This window comes from Procambarus clarkii, chromosome 59, assembly GCF_040958095.1.
Source record: "Procambarus clarkii isolate CNS0578487 chromosome 59, FALCON_Pclarkii_2.0, whole genome shotgun sequence".
In the NCBI taxonomy this organism is placed as follows: domain Eukaryota; kingdom Metazoa; phylum Arthropoda; class Malacostraca; order Decapoda; family Cambaridae; genus Procambarus; species Procambarus clarkii.
The window spans coordinates 25,681,099-25,695,906 of NC_091208.1; positions in this window are offsets into that span (position 1 = coordinate 25,681,099).

Consider the following 14,808-nt stretch of genomic DNA (forward strand, 5'->3'; position numbering starts at 1 on the left):
ACTCTCCCCAGCTGGTGGTTGCTGCCTCCTCCCCACCGTCACACTCTCCCAGCTGGTGTTGTCTCCCCCCCACCCGTCACACTCTCCCCAGCTGGTGCTGCCTCCCCCCCACCGTCACACTCTCCCCAGCTGGTGTTGTGTGTCCCCCCCCACCGTCACACTCTCCCCAGCTGGTGCTGCCTCTCCCCCCACCGTCTACACTCTCCCCAGCTGGTGTGTGTCTCCCCCCCCACCGGTCACACTCTCCCCAGCTGGTGCTGCCTCCTCCCCCACCGTCACACTCTCCCCAGCTGGTGTTGTGTCTCCCCCCCACCCGTCACACTCTCCCCAGCTGGTGCTTGCCTCCCCCCCCACCGTCACACTCTCCCCAGCTGGTGTTGTGTCTCCCCCCCCCCACCGTCACACTCTTCCCAGCTGGTGTTGTGTCTCCCCCCCCCACCGTCACACTCTTCCCAGCTGGTGTTGTGTCTCCCCCCCCACCGTCACACTCTTCCCAGCAGGTGTTGTGTCTCCCCCCCACCGTCACACTCTTCCCAGCTGGTGTTGTGTCTCCCCCCCCCACCGTCACACTCTCCCAGCTGGTGTTGTGTCCTCCCCCCCCACCGTCACACTCTCCCCAGCTGGTGCTGCCTCCCCCCCCATCACACTCTTCCCAGCTGGTGCTGCCTCCCCCCCACCGTCACACTCTTCCCAGCTGGTGTTGTCTCCCCCCCACCGTCACACTCTTCCCAGCTGGTGTTGTGTCTCCCCCCCCCACCGTCACACTCTTCCCAGCTGGTGTTGTGTCTCCCCCCCGCCGTCACACTCTCCCCAGCTTGTGCTGCCTCCCCCCCGTCACACTCTCCCCAGCTGGTGCTGCCTCCTCCCCACCGTCACACTCTCCCCAGCTGGTGTTGTGTCTCCCCCCCACCGTCACACTCTCCCCAGCTGGTGCTGCCTCCCCCCCACCGTCACACTCTCCCCAGCTGGTGTTTTGTCTCCCCCCCACCGTCACACTCTCCCCAGCTGGTGCTTGCCTCTCCCCCCACCGTCACACTCTCCCCAGCTGGTGTTGTGTCTCCCCCCACCGTCACACTCTCCCCAGCTGGTGCTGCCTCCCCCCCACCGTCACACTCTCCCCAGCTGGTGTTGTGTCTCCCCCCCACAGTCACACTCTCCCCAGCTGGTGTTGTGTCTCCCCCCCACCGTCACACTCTCCCCAGCTGGTGCTGCCTCCCCCCCACCGTCACACTCTCCCCAGCTGGTGTTGTGTCTCCTCCCCACCGTCACACTCTTCCCAGCTGGTGTTGTGTCTCCCCCCCCCACCGTCACACTCTCCCCAGCTGGTGTTGTGTCTCCCCCCCCCCCACCGTCACACTCTTCCTAGCTGGTGTTGTGTCTCCCCCCCACCGTCACACTCTTCCCAGCTGGTGTTGTGTGTCCCCCCCACCGTCACATTCTTCCCAGCAGGTGTTGTGTCTCCCCCCCACCGTCACACTCTCCCCAGCTGGTGTTGTGTTTCCCCCCCCCCACCGTCACACTCTCCCCAGCTGGTGTTGTGTCTCCCCCCCCACCGTCACACTCTTCCCAGTTGGTGCTGCCTCCCCCCCCACCGTCACACTCTTCCCAGCTGGTGTTGTCTCCCCCCACCGTCACACTCTTCCCAGCTGGTGTTGTGTCTCCCCCCCACCGTCACACTCTCCCCAGCTGGTGTTGTGTCTCCCCCCCAACCGTCACACTCTTCCCAGCTGGTGCTGCCTCCCCCCACCGTCACACTCTCCCCAGCTGGTGCTGCCTCCTCCCCACCGTCACACTCTCCCCAGCTGGTGTTGTGTCTCCCCCCCCCACCGTCACACTCTCCCCAGCTGGTGCTGCCTCCCCCCCACCGTCACACTCTTCCCAGCTGGTGCTGCCTCCCCCCCCACCGTCACACTCTCCCCAGCTGGTGCTGCCTCCCCCCCACCGTCACACTCTCCCCAGCTGGTGTTATGTCTCCCCCCCCCACCGTCACACTCTCCCCAGCTGGTGTTGTCTCCCCCCACCGTCACACTCTCCCAGCTGGTGTTGTGTCTCCCCCCCACCGTTACACTCTTCCCAGCTGGTGCTGCCTCCCCCCCACCGTCACACCCTCCCCAGCTGGTGTTGTCTCTCCCCCCCCCCACCGTCACACCCTCCCCAGCTGGTGTTGTGTCCCCCCCCACCGTCACACTCTCCCCAGCTGGTGTTGTGTCTCCCCCCCCACCGTCACACCCTCCCCAGCTGGTGTTGTCTCTCCCCCCCACCGTCACACCCTCCCCAGCTGGTGTTGTGTCCCCCCCCACCGTCACACTCTCCCCAGCTGGTGTTGTGTCTCCCCCCCCCCCACCGTCACACACTCCCCAGCTGGTGCTGCCTCCCCCCCACCGTCACACACTCCCCAGCTGGTGCTGCCTCCCCCCCACCGTCACATTCTCCCCAGCTGGTGTTGTGTCTCCCCCCCCACCGTCACACTCTCCCCAGCTGGTGCTGCCTCCCCCCCACCGTCACACTCTCCCCAGCTGGTGTGGTGTCTCCCCCCCCCACCGTCACACTCTTCCCAGCTGGTGTGGTGTCTCCCCCCCACCGTCACACTCTCCCCAGCTGGTGCTGCCTCCCCCCCACCGTCACACTCACCCCAGCTGGTGTGGTGTCTCCCCCCCCACCGTCACACTCTCCCCAGCTGGTGCTGCCTCCCCCCCCACCGTCACACTCTCCCCAACTGGTGTTGTGTCCCCCCCCCCACCGTCACACTCTTCCCAGCTGGTGTGGTGTCTCCCCCCCACCGTCACACTCTCCCCAGCTGGTGCTGCCTCCCCCCCCCCCACCGTCACACTCTTCCCAGCTGGTGTGGTGTCTCCCCCCACCGTCACACTCTCCCCAGCTGGTGTTGTGTCTCCCCCCCACCGTTACACTCTCCCCAGCTGGTGCTGCCTCCCCCCACCGTCACACTCTCCCCAGCTGGTGTTGTGTCTCCCCCCCACCGTCACACTCTTCCCAGCTGGTGTTGTGTCTCCCCCCCACCGTCACACTCTCCCCAGCTGGTGCTGCCTCCCCCCCCCCACCGTCACACTCTCCCCAGCTGGTGCTGCCTCCCCCCCACCGTCACACTCTCCCCAGCTGGTGCTGCCTCCCCCCTTACCGTCACACTCTCCCCAGCTGGTGTTGTGTCTCCCCCCCACCGTCACACTCTCCCCAGCTGGTGCTGCCTCCCCCCTTACCGTCACACTCTCCCCAGCTGGTGTTGTGTCTCCCCCCCCACTGTCACACTCTTCCCAGCTGGTGTTGTGTCTCCCCCCCACCGTCACACTCTCCCCAGCTGGTGTTGTCTCCCCCACCGTCACACTCTTCCCAGCTGGTGTTGTGTCTCCCCCCCACCGTCACACTCTCCCCAGCTGGTGTTGTCTCCCCCCACCGTCACACTCTTCCCAGCTGGTGTTGTGTCTCCCCCCACCGTCACACTCTCCCCAGCTGGTGCTGCCTCCCCCCCCCCACCGTCACACTCTCCCCAGCTGGTGCTGCCTCCCCCCCACCGTCACACTCTCCCCAGCTGGTGTTGTGTCTCCCCCCCACCGTCACACTCTCCCCAGCTGGTGCTGCCTCCCCCCCACCGTCACACTCTCCCCAGCTGGTGTTGTCTCCCCCCCCACCGTCACACTCTCCCCAGCTGGTGCTGCCTCCCCCCCCCACCGTCACACTCTTCCCAGCTGGTGCTGCCTCCCCCCACCGTCACACTCTTCCCAGCGGGTGTTGTGTCTCCCCCCACCGTCACACTCTCCCCAGCTGGTGTTGCCTCCCCCCCACCGTCACACTCTTCCCAGCTGGTGCTGCCTCCCCCCCACCGTCACACTCTTCCCAGCGGGTGTTGTGTCTCCCCCCCCACCGTCACACTCTCCCCAGCGGGTGTTGTGTCTCCCCCCCCACCGTCACACTCTCCCCAGCTGGTGTTGTGTCTCCCCCCCCGTCACACTCTTCCCAGCTGGTGCTGCCTCCCCCCCACCGTCACACTCTCCCCAGCTGGTGCTGCCTCCCCCCCCACCGTCACACTCTTCCCAGCTGGTGTTGTGTCTCCCCCCACCGTCACACTCTCCCCAGCTGGTGTTGCCTCCCCTCCACCGTCACACTCTTCCCAGCTGGTGTTGTGTCTCCCCCCCCGTCACACCCTCCCCAGCTGGTGTTGTGTCCCCCCCCTTCACACCCTCCCCAGCTGGTGCTGCCTCCCCCCCACCGTCACACTCTCCCCAGCTGGTACTGCCTCCCCCCACCGTCACACCCTCCCCAGCTGGTGTTGCCTCCCCCCACCGTCACACTCTCCCCAGCTGGTGTTGTCTCCCCCCCCCGTCACACCCTCCCCAGCTGGTGTTGTGTCTCCCCCCCACCGTCACCCCCCCCCCCCCCAGCTGGTGTTGTCTCCCCCCCCGTCACACCCTCCCCAGCTGGTGTTGCCTCCCCCCCACCGTCACACTCTCCCCAGCTGGTGCTGCCTCCCCCCCACCGTCACACCCTCCCCAGCTGGTGTTGTGTCCCCCCCCCCCCACCGTCACACTCTCCCCAGCTGGAATAATCGAACTTTTTCTCTTTTAATCGAGAAGTTAAATTACTAAGAGATTTCGTTCTCAGACTTCCTGCCAAGACTCAGTAAGAAGAAAGAAATAATTAACTTGAAACTCTGCTCAAGGAGCCAGTAATCTGTCGGGTTATCGGGCGGAAATATACCGTGTCTGAGCCGAGGACCTCCAGTAGCACACCCTTCCTCGGGGACCTCCAGTAGCACACCCTTCCTCGGGGGATACTTGGCAAGGACAATGGCTGCAGGAACATCAGTTTCTTCTGAAGTGACGTCACAAATTACAAGCGACACCTACAATAGTTATTCTTTGAGCGTAACTGACCAGCAGACTGACATTAAAATTATCCACTACCATCAGCTAAAGTGAGGTATAATAAACTTTATATGTACTTATTCCGTTAAGTTACTTTACACTGGTGGAACAATGTGTACTTTACACTGGTGGAACAATGTGTGTTTTTATGGAACAGGTTTGTATAGAAGTTGATGACTTCTGGCTCTTGTCAATAGGCTAAGAGCTCTCCCTTCCCATAGCTCATGTTAGGCCTTATTGTACTAGTTAACTCTGGAATACCACCAGAATAATACGATCTGAATAACTTTCTTACAACAAAAGTCCCCAATTACTTCTGGTCAAACAGGTGCATGCAGCTGAGGATTGGTGCCAAGTCAATCCTCTGTAGCCAGGAAGGGGCATTCAATAACACAGGAGGTGTCTGGCAATAACACAGGAGATATATGGCAATAACACAGGAGATATCTGGCAATAACACAGGAGGAGATATCTGGCAATAACACAGGAGGAGATATCTGGCAATAACACAGGAGGAGATATCTGGCAATAACACAGGAGGAGATATCTGGCAATAACACAGGACATATCTGGCAATAACACAGGAGATATCTGGCAATAACACAGGACAATAACACAGGAGATATCTGGCAATAACACAGGAGATATCTGGCAATAACACAGGAGATATCTGGCAATAACACAGGAGATATCTGGCAATAACACAGGAGATATCTGGCAATAAAAGGACAGAAAAGCTGAGTGAAGCTGAAGATTTACGGAACCTTTCCCAGGAAGGAGCATCACAAGAAATATATGCACTAAGTGAAGGTTTTGAATTCCCCTTGAGAGATATTTCTCCAGCGTCGGGCACAGCCGGGCTTGGCCACTTGAAAAACACCACAGTCTTTCTGTCTGTTTAATTCTCCCCCACACACACCCCCATCCTCTCTCTCTCATTCTCTCTCTCTCTCATTCTCTCTCTCTCTCATTCTCTCTCTCATTCTCTCTCTCTCTCATTCTCTCTCTCTCTCATTCTCTCTCTCTCTCATTCTCTCTCTCTCTCATTCTCTCTCTCATTCTCTCTCTCTCTCATTCTCTCTCTCTCTCATTCTCTCTCTCTCTCATTCTCTCTCTCTCTCATTCTCTCTCTCTCTCATTCTCTCTCTCTCTCATTCTCTCTCTCTCTCTCTCTCTCTCTCTCTCTCTCTCTCTCTCTCTCTCTCTCTCTCTCTCTCTCTCTCTCTCTGTGTGTGTTCTCGCGATCTCTCTATTTTTATGTTTCTCTTTTTGGGCTCTTAAGCTTAAGTTTTTTTTGTTTATCCTTGCGAGTGGCTGTGTGTGGTGCTGAGCTCATCTCTCAGTATATCTTCTTGTCCTGGATATCAAGTTTTCTTCAAGACAACCACTGTCATAAAACAATAACACAATTATTTAGATAAAACAATAAAGAATCACTGAGATAAAACAAACACTAATATCAAACAATTAAACAAGCACCAATATAAAACAAATAGATAAACCAATAAAAAAAGAGATCAAACAATGAAGTAGTACTCGGATACCTTTTCTAGTGGTCCATACCCTTGCTGAACTTTATAGTGTTGGTTGTCGGGGAGAGTGTACATGACAGGTGAGGTAATAGACTGATGCATAATAGGTAATAGACTTGGGTTTAATAGACCCCAAGGGCCTGGTGGGGTGACAGGTCGGGTCCTTGTATGTGCCAAGGGGAGTCTGCTCCATCTCACAACTTGACCTCTGGCCATTACGTCTCCGGATGGTGGCTGTTTCCCCATAGTGAATTGTGAATAAGCTAATCCTTGTCTGCTGAAGTTTTCAGGTAACACGCGTCTCTGTGAATGTTTCCGAGGCAGCCAGGCAGGCAGGCAGGCAGGCAGGCAGGCAGGCAGGCAGGCAGGCAGGCAGGCAGGCAGGCAGGCAGGCAGGCAGGCAGGCAGGGGGAGGGTTGTTAATGGTTGATGTGACAACTACAGCTGCAGGTTGGTGGAGACCCACGTGATGGTCGTCGACTCGAGGGTAGTGGGTTGTCTGAAGCACACACGCACGCACGCGCGCACGCACACGCACACACACGCACACACACACACACACACACACACACACACACACACACACACACACACACACACACACATATTGGTTGGGGTTGGGGGGCCTCGTAGCCTGGTGGATAGCGCGCAGGACTCTTAATTCTGTGGCGCGGGTTCGATTCCCGCACGAGGCAGAAACAAATGGGCAAAGTTTCTTTCACCCTAAGTGCCCCTGTTACCTAGCAGTAAATAGGTACCTGGGAGTTAGTTAGCTGTCACGGGCTGCTTCCTGGGGTGTGTGTGTGTGTGTGGTGTGGGGAAAAAAAAGTAGTAGTTAGTAAACAGTTGATTGACAGTTGAGAGGCGGGCCGAAAGAGCAAAGCTCAACCCCCGCAAAAACACAACTAGTAAACACAACTAGTAAACACAACTAGTAAACACAACTAGTAAACACACACACACACACACACACACACACACACACAAGCAAGAAAGAGAGGGCTGGGCGGACTGCATTTTCTTGGATTGTCGGAAAGCCTTTGACACAGTACCACATAAGAGGCTGGTACATAAGCTGGAGAGACAGGCAGGTGTAGCTGGTAAGGTGCTCCAGTGGATAAGGGAGTATCTAAGCAATAGGAAGCAGAGAGTTACGGTGAGGGGTGAGACCTCCGATTGGCGTGAAGTCACCAGTGGAGTCCCACAGGGCTCTGTACTCGGTCCTATCTTGTTTCTGATATATGTAAATGATCTCTCAGAGGGTATCGATTCATTTCTCTCAATGTTTGCGGACGATGCTAAAATTATGAGAAGGATTAAAACAGAAGAGGACTGTTTGAGGCTTCAAGAAGACCTAGACAAGCTGAAGGAATGGTCGAACAAATGGTTGTTAGAGTTTAACCCAACCAAATGTAATGTAATAAAGATAGGTGTAGGGAGCAGGAGGCCAGATACAAGGTATCATCTGGGAGAGGAAATTCTTCAGGAGTCAGAGAAGGAAAAAGACTTGGGGGTTGATATCACGCCAGATCTGTCTCCTGCAGCACATATCAAGCGGATAACATCAGCGGCATATGCCAGGCTGGCCAACATATGAACGGCATTCAGAAACTTGTATAAAGAATCATTCAGAACTTTGTATACCACATATGTCAGGCCAATCCTGGAGTATGCAGCCCCAGCATGGAGTCCATATCTAGTCAAGGATAAGATTAAACTGGAAAAGGTTCAAAGGTTTGCCACCAGACTAGTACCCGAGCTGAGAGGTATGAGCTACGAGGAGAGACTACGGGAATTTAATCTCACTTCGCTGGAAGACAGAAGAGTTAGGGGGGACATGATCACCACATTCAAGATTCTGAAGGGAATTGATAGGGTAGATAAAGACAGTCTATTTAACACAAGGGGAACACGCACAAGGGGACACAGGTGGAAACTGAGTGCCCAAATGAGCCACAGAGATATTAGAAAGAACTTTTTTAGTGTCAGAGTGGTTGATAAATGGAATGCATTAGGGGGTGATGTGGTGGAAGCTGACTCCATACACAGTTTCAAATGTAGATATGATAGAGCCCGATAGGCTCAGGAATCTGTACACCTGTTGATTGACGGTTGAGAGGCGGGACCAAAGAGCTAGAGCTCAACCCCCGCAAACACAACTAGGTGAGTACAACTAGGTGAGTACACACACACACACACACTTCTGAACTCTTCTGTCTTCGCTGGAAGACAGAAGAGTTAGGGGGGACATGATCACCACATTCAAGATTCTCAAGGGAATTGATAGGGTAGATAAAGACAGGCTATTTAACACAAGGGGCACACGCACTAGGGGACACAGGTGGAAACTGAGCGCCCAAATGAGCCACAGAGATATTAGAAAGAACTGCTTTAGTGTCAGAGTGGTTGACAAATGGAATGTATTAGGAGGTGAGGTGGTGGAGGCTGATTCCATACACAGTTTCAAGTGTAGATATGATAGAGCCCAATAGGCTCAGGCATCTGTACACCTGTTGATTGACGGTTGAGAGGCGGGACCAAAGAGCCAGAGCTCAACCCCCGCAAACACAACTAGGTGAGTACAACTAGGTGAGTACACACACACGCACTAATATACTCTCTCACTCCTCTCTCCCACCCGCTCTCTTTCTCTCTCTCTCTCTCTCTCTCTCTCTCTCTCTCTCTCTCTCTCTCTCTCACCCCGCTTGCCCAACAAGTCCTATCACAGCATAGCAGAAACAGGGGCAAGCATGATGGCCAGAGGAAACAGGAAAACAAGGGAAAGTCAAGGTGACGAATTGAAGGAAATGTTTGCCCAGCTTTTGGAGGATATCAAGAATGAGATGCATTGAATGATGCAGGAAATGAAGAATGAAATAAGCATCCTGAAAAGAGAGCTGACAGCAGCAAAAGAGGAGATTAGAATCCTCAAAGAGAACAGTGTTCATGCTGAGACTCAGAAAATCATCCAGGGGGAAGGGGAAAATAGTATACTGGAAGAGAATGCCACTATAAAAGTAACATTTGCAGAAATGATAAAAAAAAAAAAAATAACTGAAGTAATGTCCACAATGATGGAGGTGGCCATGAAAGCAGCCAACTCACAGGAAGCAGTATGCTCCACTAGGCACTCCACTGGGCAACTACACCACCCTCCTCTGCATAGAAAACCCCTCTACCCCAAACCCTCCCATCCCCCACTCAAATGCTAAGCCAAATCTCCCTCCCCCCACACCCCATTCCCACACTGCTACCCCTCCCCTCCTCCAGACATGTCCCCCTCCCCACTTTTCCTTCCGGTCCTCCCTCCCCCTTCATCCCATACCCTCCCTGTCCCCCCCTTCACTTGACCCCCAGCCCCTCACCCCAGTATCCTCTGAGACCCTGTTATCCACCTCATAAATCCTCACCCCCACGGAACAGCTTCCCCCACCAGCAGAACACTCACCAAGTAGGCAATCTGAGAAGGGACAGAAGAAAGTGAGCCTCAGGGTAATGTACACTAACATAGATGTAATTATAAATAAAGCAAATGAACTTGGAGAATGGGTACTAGAGGAAAACCCAGACATAATAGCCCTCACAGAAACAAAGCTAACGAAAACCATAACAAACGCAGTGTTCCCACAGGAATATTATGTAATGAGGAAAGAGAGGGAAGGAAGAGGCGGTGGTGGTGTAGCTCTGCTGGCAAGGAAGGGCTGGGACTTTGATTAGATGGTTATTCAGGGCTGTGAGGGTTAAAGTGACTACATAGCAGGTACCATAACAACTGGAGGACAAAAAATTATAGTTGTAGTCAGATAATCCACGACCAAATGACAGAAAACCCAGACAGGAATATGATACAAACAACATGGCCACCATTAACATAATAGAGAGAGCAGCTTCTGTTGCCAGCAGGAATGGATCTGAAACCATGGGAGACTTCAAGCATGGGAAAATAGACTGGGAGAACAGAAATCCGCATGAAGGACCAGAAACATTGAGAGCTAAGCTGATGGACGTGGCAACAAGACATTTTCTAAGCCAGCACATAAAGGAACCATCAAGAATGAGAGGAGAAGATGAACCAGCCATGCTCGATCTGATATTTACCCTAAATGAGTGGGATACAAGATATGATGGACTATGTCACTCAAAAGTGTCAGGAGGCAGTAAACAGGTTCATCCCATCCCAAAGGGAAAAATCCGAGAAGCAAAAGAAGAATCCATGGTATAATAGGGCATGTATGAAAGCAATGGGACTGAACAAAAGGGCGTGGAGGAACTTCCGGAATAACAGAACACCAGAAAGCAGAGAGTGATACCAGAGAACCAGGAATGAGTATGTTAGGGTGAGAAGAGAAGCAGAGAAAAATTATGAAAATGATATAGCAAACGAAGCCAAGACCGAACCAAAGCTACTCCACAGTCACATCAGGAGGAAAACAACAGTGAAAGAACAGGTAATGAAAATTAGAACAGGTGAGGATAGGTATATAGGGAATGACAAAGAGGTGTGTGAAGAACTCAACAAGAGTTTCCAGGAGGTCTTCACAATAGAACAAGGTGAGGTCACTGTGCTAGGAGAAAGGGAAATAAACTAGGCGGCCTTGGAAGGGTTCGAAATTACGAGTGAGGAGGTCAAGAGACACCTGCTGGATCTGGATGTTAGAAAGGCTGTTGGTCCAGACGAGATCTCACCATGGGTACTGAAAGAATGTGCAGAGGCACTTTGCTTGCCACTCTCCATAGTGTATAGTAGGTCACTGGAGACGGGAGACCTACCAGAAATATGGAAGACGGCGAATGTGGTCCCAATATACAAAAAGGGCGACAGGCAAGAGGCACTGAACTACAGGCCAGTGTCCTTGACTTGTATACCATGCAAGGTGATGGAGACGATTGCGAGAAAAAACCCTAGTAACACATCTGGAGAGGACTTCGTGACAAATCGCCAACATGGATTTAGGGAGAGTAAATCTTGCCTGACTGGCTTAATAGAATTCTACGACCAGGTGACAAAGATTAAGCAAGAAAGAGAAGGCTAGGTGGACTGCATTTTCTTGGATTGTTAGAAAGCCTTTGATACAGTACCACATAAGAGGCTGGTACATAAGCTGGAAAGACAGGCAGGTGTAGCTGGTAAGGTGCTCCAGTGGATAAGGGAGTACCTAAGCAATAGGAAACAGAGAGTTACGGTGAGGGGTGAGACTTCAGATTGGCGTGAAGTCACCAGTGGAGTCCCACAGGGCTCTGTACTCGGTCCTATCTTGTTTCTGATATATGTAAATGATCTCCCGGAGGGTATAGATTCATTTCTCTCAATGTTTGCTGACGATGCCAAAAATATGAGAAGGGATTAAGACAGAGGAGGACTGCTAAAGGCTTCAAGAAGACCTGGATAAGCTGAAGGAATGGTCGAACAAATGGTTGTTAGAGTTTAACCCAAACAAATGTAATGTAATAAAGATAGGCATAGGGATCAGGAGGCCAGATACTAGGTATCATCTGGGAGATGAAATTCTTCATGAGTCGGAGAGAGAAAAAGATTTGGGGGTTGACATCACGCCAGATCTGTCCCTTGCAGCCCATATCAAGAGGATAACATCAGCGGCATATGCCAGGCTGGCCAACATAGGAACGGTATTCAGAAACTTGTGTAAGGAATCATTCAGAACTTTTTATACCACATATGTCAGACATATATGTCTGACATATGTCATACTCCTGGAGTATGCAGCTCCAGCATGGAGTCCATATCTAGTCAAGGATAAGACCAAACTGGAAATGGTTCAAAGGTTTGCCACCAGACTAGTACCCGAGCTGAGAGGTATGAGCTACGAGGAGAGACTACGGGAATTAAACCTCACTTCGCTGGAAGACAGAAGAGTTAGGGGGGACATGATCACCACATTCAAGATTCTCAAGGGAATTGATATGGTAGATAAAGACAGTCTATTTAACACAAGGGGAACACGCACTAGGGGACACAGATAGAAACTGAGTGCCCAAATGAGCCACAGAGATATTAGAAAGAACTTTTTTAGTGTCAGAGTGGTTGACAAATGGAATGCATTAGGAAGTGATGTGGTGGAGGCTGACTCCATACACAGTTTCAAGTGAAGATATGATAGAGCCCAATAGGCTCAGGAACCTGTACACCTGTTGATTGACGGTTGAGAGGCGGGACCAAAGAGCCAGAGCTCAACCCCCGCAAACACAACTAGGTGAGTACACACACACGTTACTAATCAGATTTGCAATTTGGAGAGCACAGCGGTGTGTACTTGAAATGACAAATTACCAATTGAAGAAGGACATCAATTGAAGTTTACCAACCAACTCTTAGACCGACTATACCAGGAGGCAGGAGAGACACCACCAGGAGCAACCGCCACCAACCTGTCAGTGAGTGTACTGGTATTATAGCGAGGGTCTTATGCAAGTTAGCGAGGCAGGTGTTCCTATTGGGCATTGGAGAGTGTGTGGGGGGTCATGAACAAGGGAGATGGGGAAGTGTGAGTATACTGTGAGGCCAGTAAGAGGAGGGAGATGGGGAAGTGTGAGTATACTGTGAGGCCAGTAAGAGGAGGGAGATGGGGAAGTGTGAGTATACTGTGAGGCCAGTAAGAGGAGGGAGATGGGGAAGTGTGAGTACACTGTGAGGCCAGTAAGAGGAGGGAGATGGGGAAGTGTGAGTACACTGTGAGGCCAGTAAGAGGAGGGAGATGGGAAGCTCAGGGACAGAACAGGAATAATTCCCTCACGTGAAAGGGAAAAATCCAAGAGGAAATATTTAACTGCATTCAAAATGTTAATGTCATTAGAAGACTATATGATAAAAAGGAGGTAATAGATGGAGCCACCGTCACGGAGCTCAATGAAGCATAGAACTATAAAAGGTCATTGCAAAATGCCTTTTTTGTGTATCAATGATAAACTCAGTTGTATCACAGAGGTGAAAGTATCCAGGGTACTCCCAGCTTGTATAACATAGCATGTCGTGGTACAAGGGTAAGGTGCGCAGCTGTTGTTGTTGTTGTTTAAAATTTGCTACTTGGAACAAAAAGTTCGAAGTAGCACGGGCTATGGTGAGCCCGTAGTGGACTTTTTTCTGAGAATACTCTGGTCGCTGGTTCCAGTCACCTCTACTCGATTTTCGAACTAATAAATAGTAAAGCACATAGAGAGTGGATCAGGGAACAGTAATCACAAGGGAAGCAGGTTTACCATAGTATGGAAAACTTGGGCGAGAGAAAGATTCGTTAGGGCGCCAGGTGTCCATAAACCTGATTTTGAGGGGATTAAGGGTCTGACTGGGCGGACCTGGAGGGAGCCGGTGGCTGAGTGGACAGAACACTGCACGCGTGATCCTGTGGTCCCGGGTTCGATCCCGGGCGCCGGCGAGAAACACTGGGCAGAGTTTCCGTCACCCTGATGCCCTTGTTACCTAGCAGTAAATAGGTACCTGGGAGTTAGTCAGATGTCAAGGGCTGCTTCCTGGTGGTGAAGGCCTGGTCGAGGACCGGGCCGCGGGGACACTAAGCCCCGAAATCATCTCAAGAAGATCTCAAGATAACCTGAACATGGCATAGGGCTGTGCTTGGTACCCGACACCCATGTCTACCCGTAGGTGACATGACACTGGAACACGGCGTAGATTCAACATGTTACTAATTTACTTCTTACTACACCCCAGGAATGTATAATGCAATATACATTTTTTAAATGAAATATCAATGACCCCCAATGTATGATCTTGGTACTAGAGAAACTTATCCGGGAAAATGGCAATGTTTAGACGAATTAAGATCTATCTAGAACAACAATGTTAAACTAACAAGAAATTATAAAAAAAGAAATAGGACAAACTAAAAGAGAAGTTATGAAGCACATCTAGCAGGACAAAGATATAATCCTACTGAGAGTAACCAAGAGTTGTTTAAAACTGTGTGTCAAGTAGCCAGGGAAGAGAAGATTAAAGAGCGGGAAAGACAATGGCTTGAGTTCACTAGTTCTATTGGACGGGAAACATCTGCAAGACAAGTGTGGGCAAAAATTCAGATAGCTAAGGGTGGCAGAGCCCGGCCTGCGGCTCACAAAGACCCCCAGGGTAAGGCTGAGGAACTAATTCACAAGTAGAGTGATGCAGCATCCTCCTCCTCCCTCCCTGCAGAAATCAGCAGGGAACAGCTCCTGCGACATGATGACAGAAGAATTAGGATAACAAGAGCACTGTCTAGTGATGACGAATATGGGGAACCAATCACAGCCCAAGAAGTAAGGGGCGCTATGAAAAAGGGTAAAAGTACAGCACCTGGTGAAGATGGCGTCACCTACGACATACTCAATGCACTGTGTGAAGTGTCTGGGAATCCACTACTCCACCTGTTCAACAAGTCATTCCTAAGTGG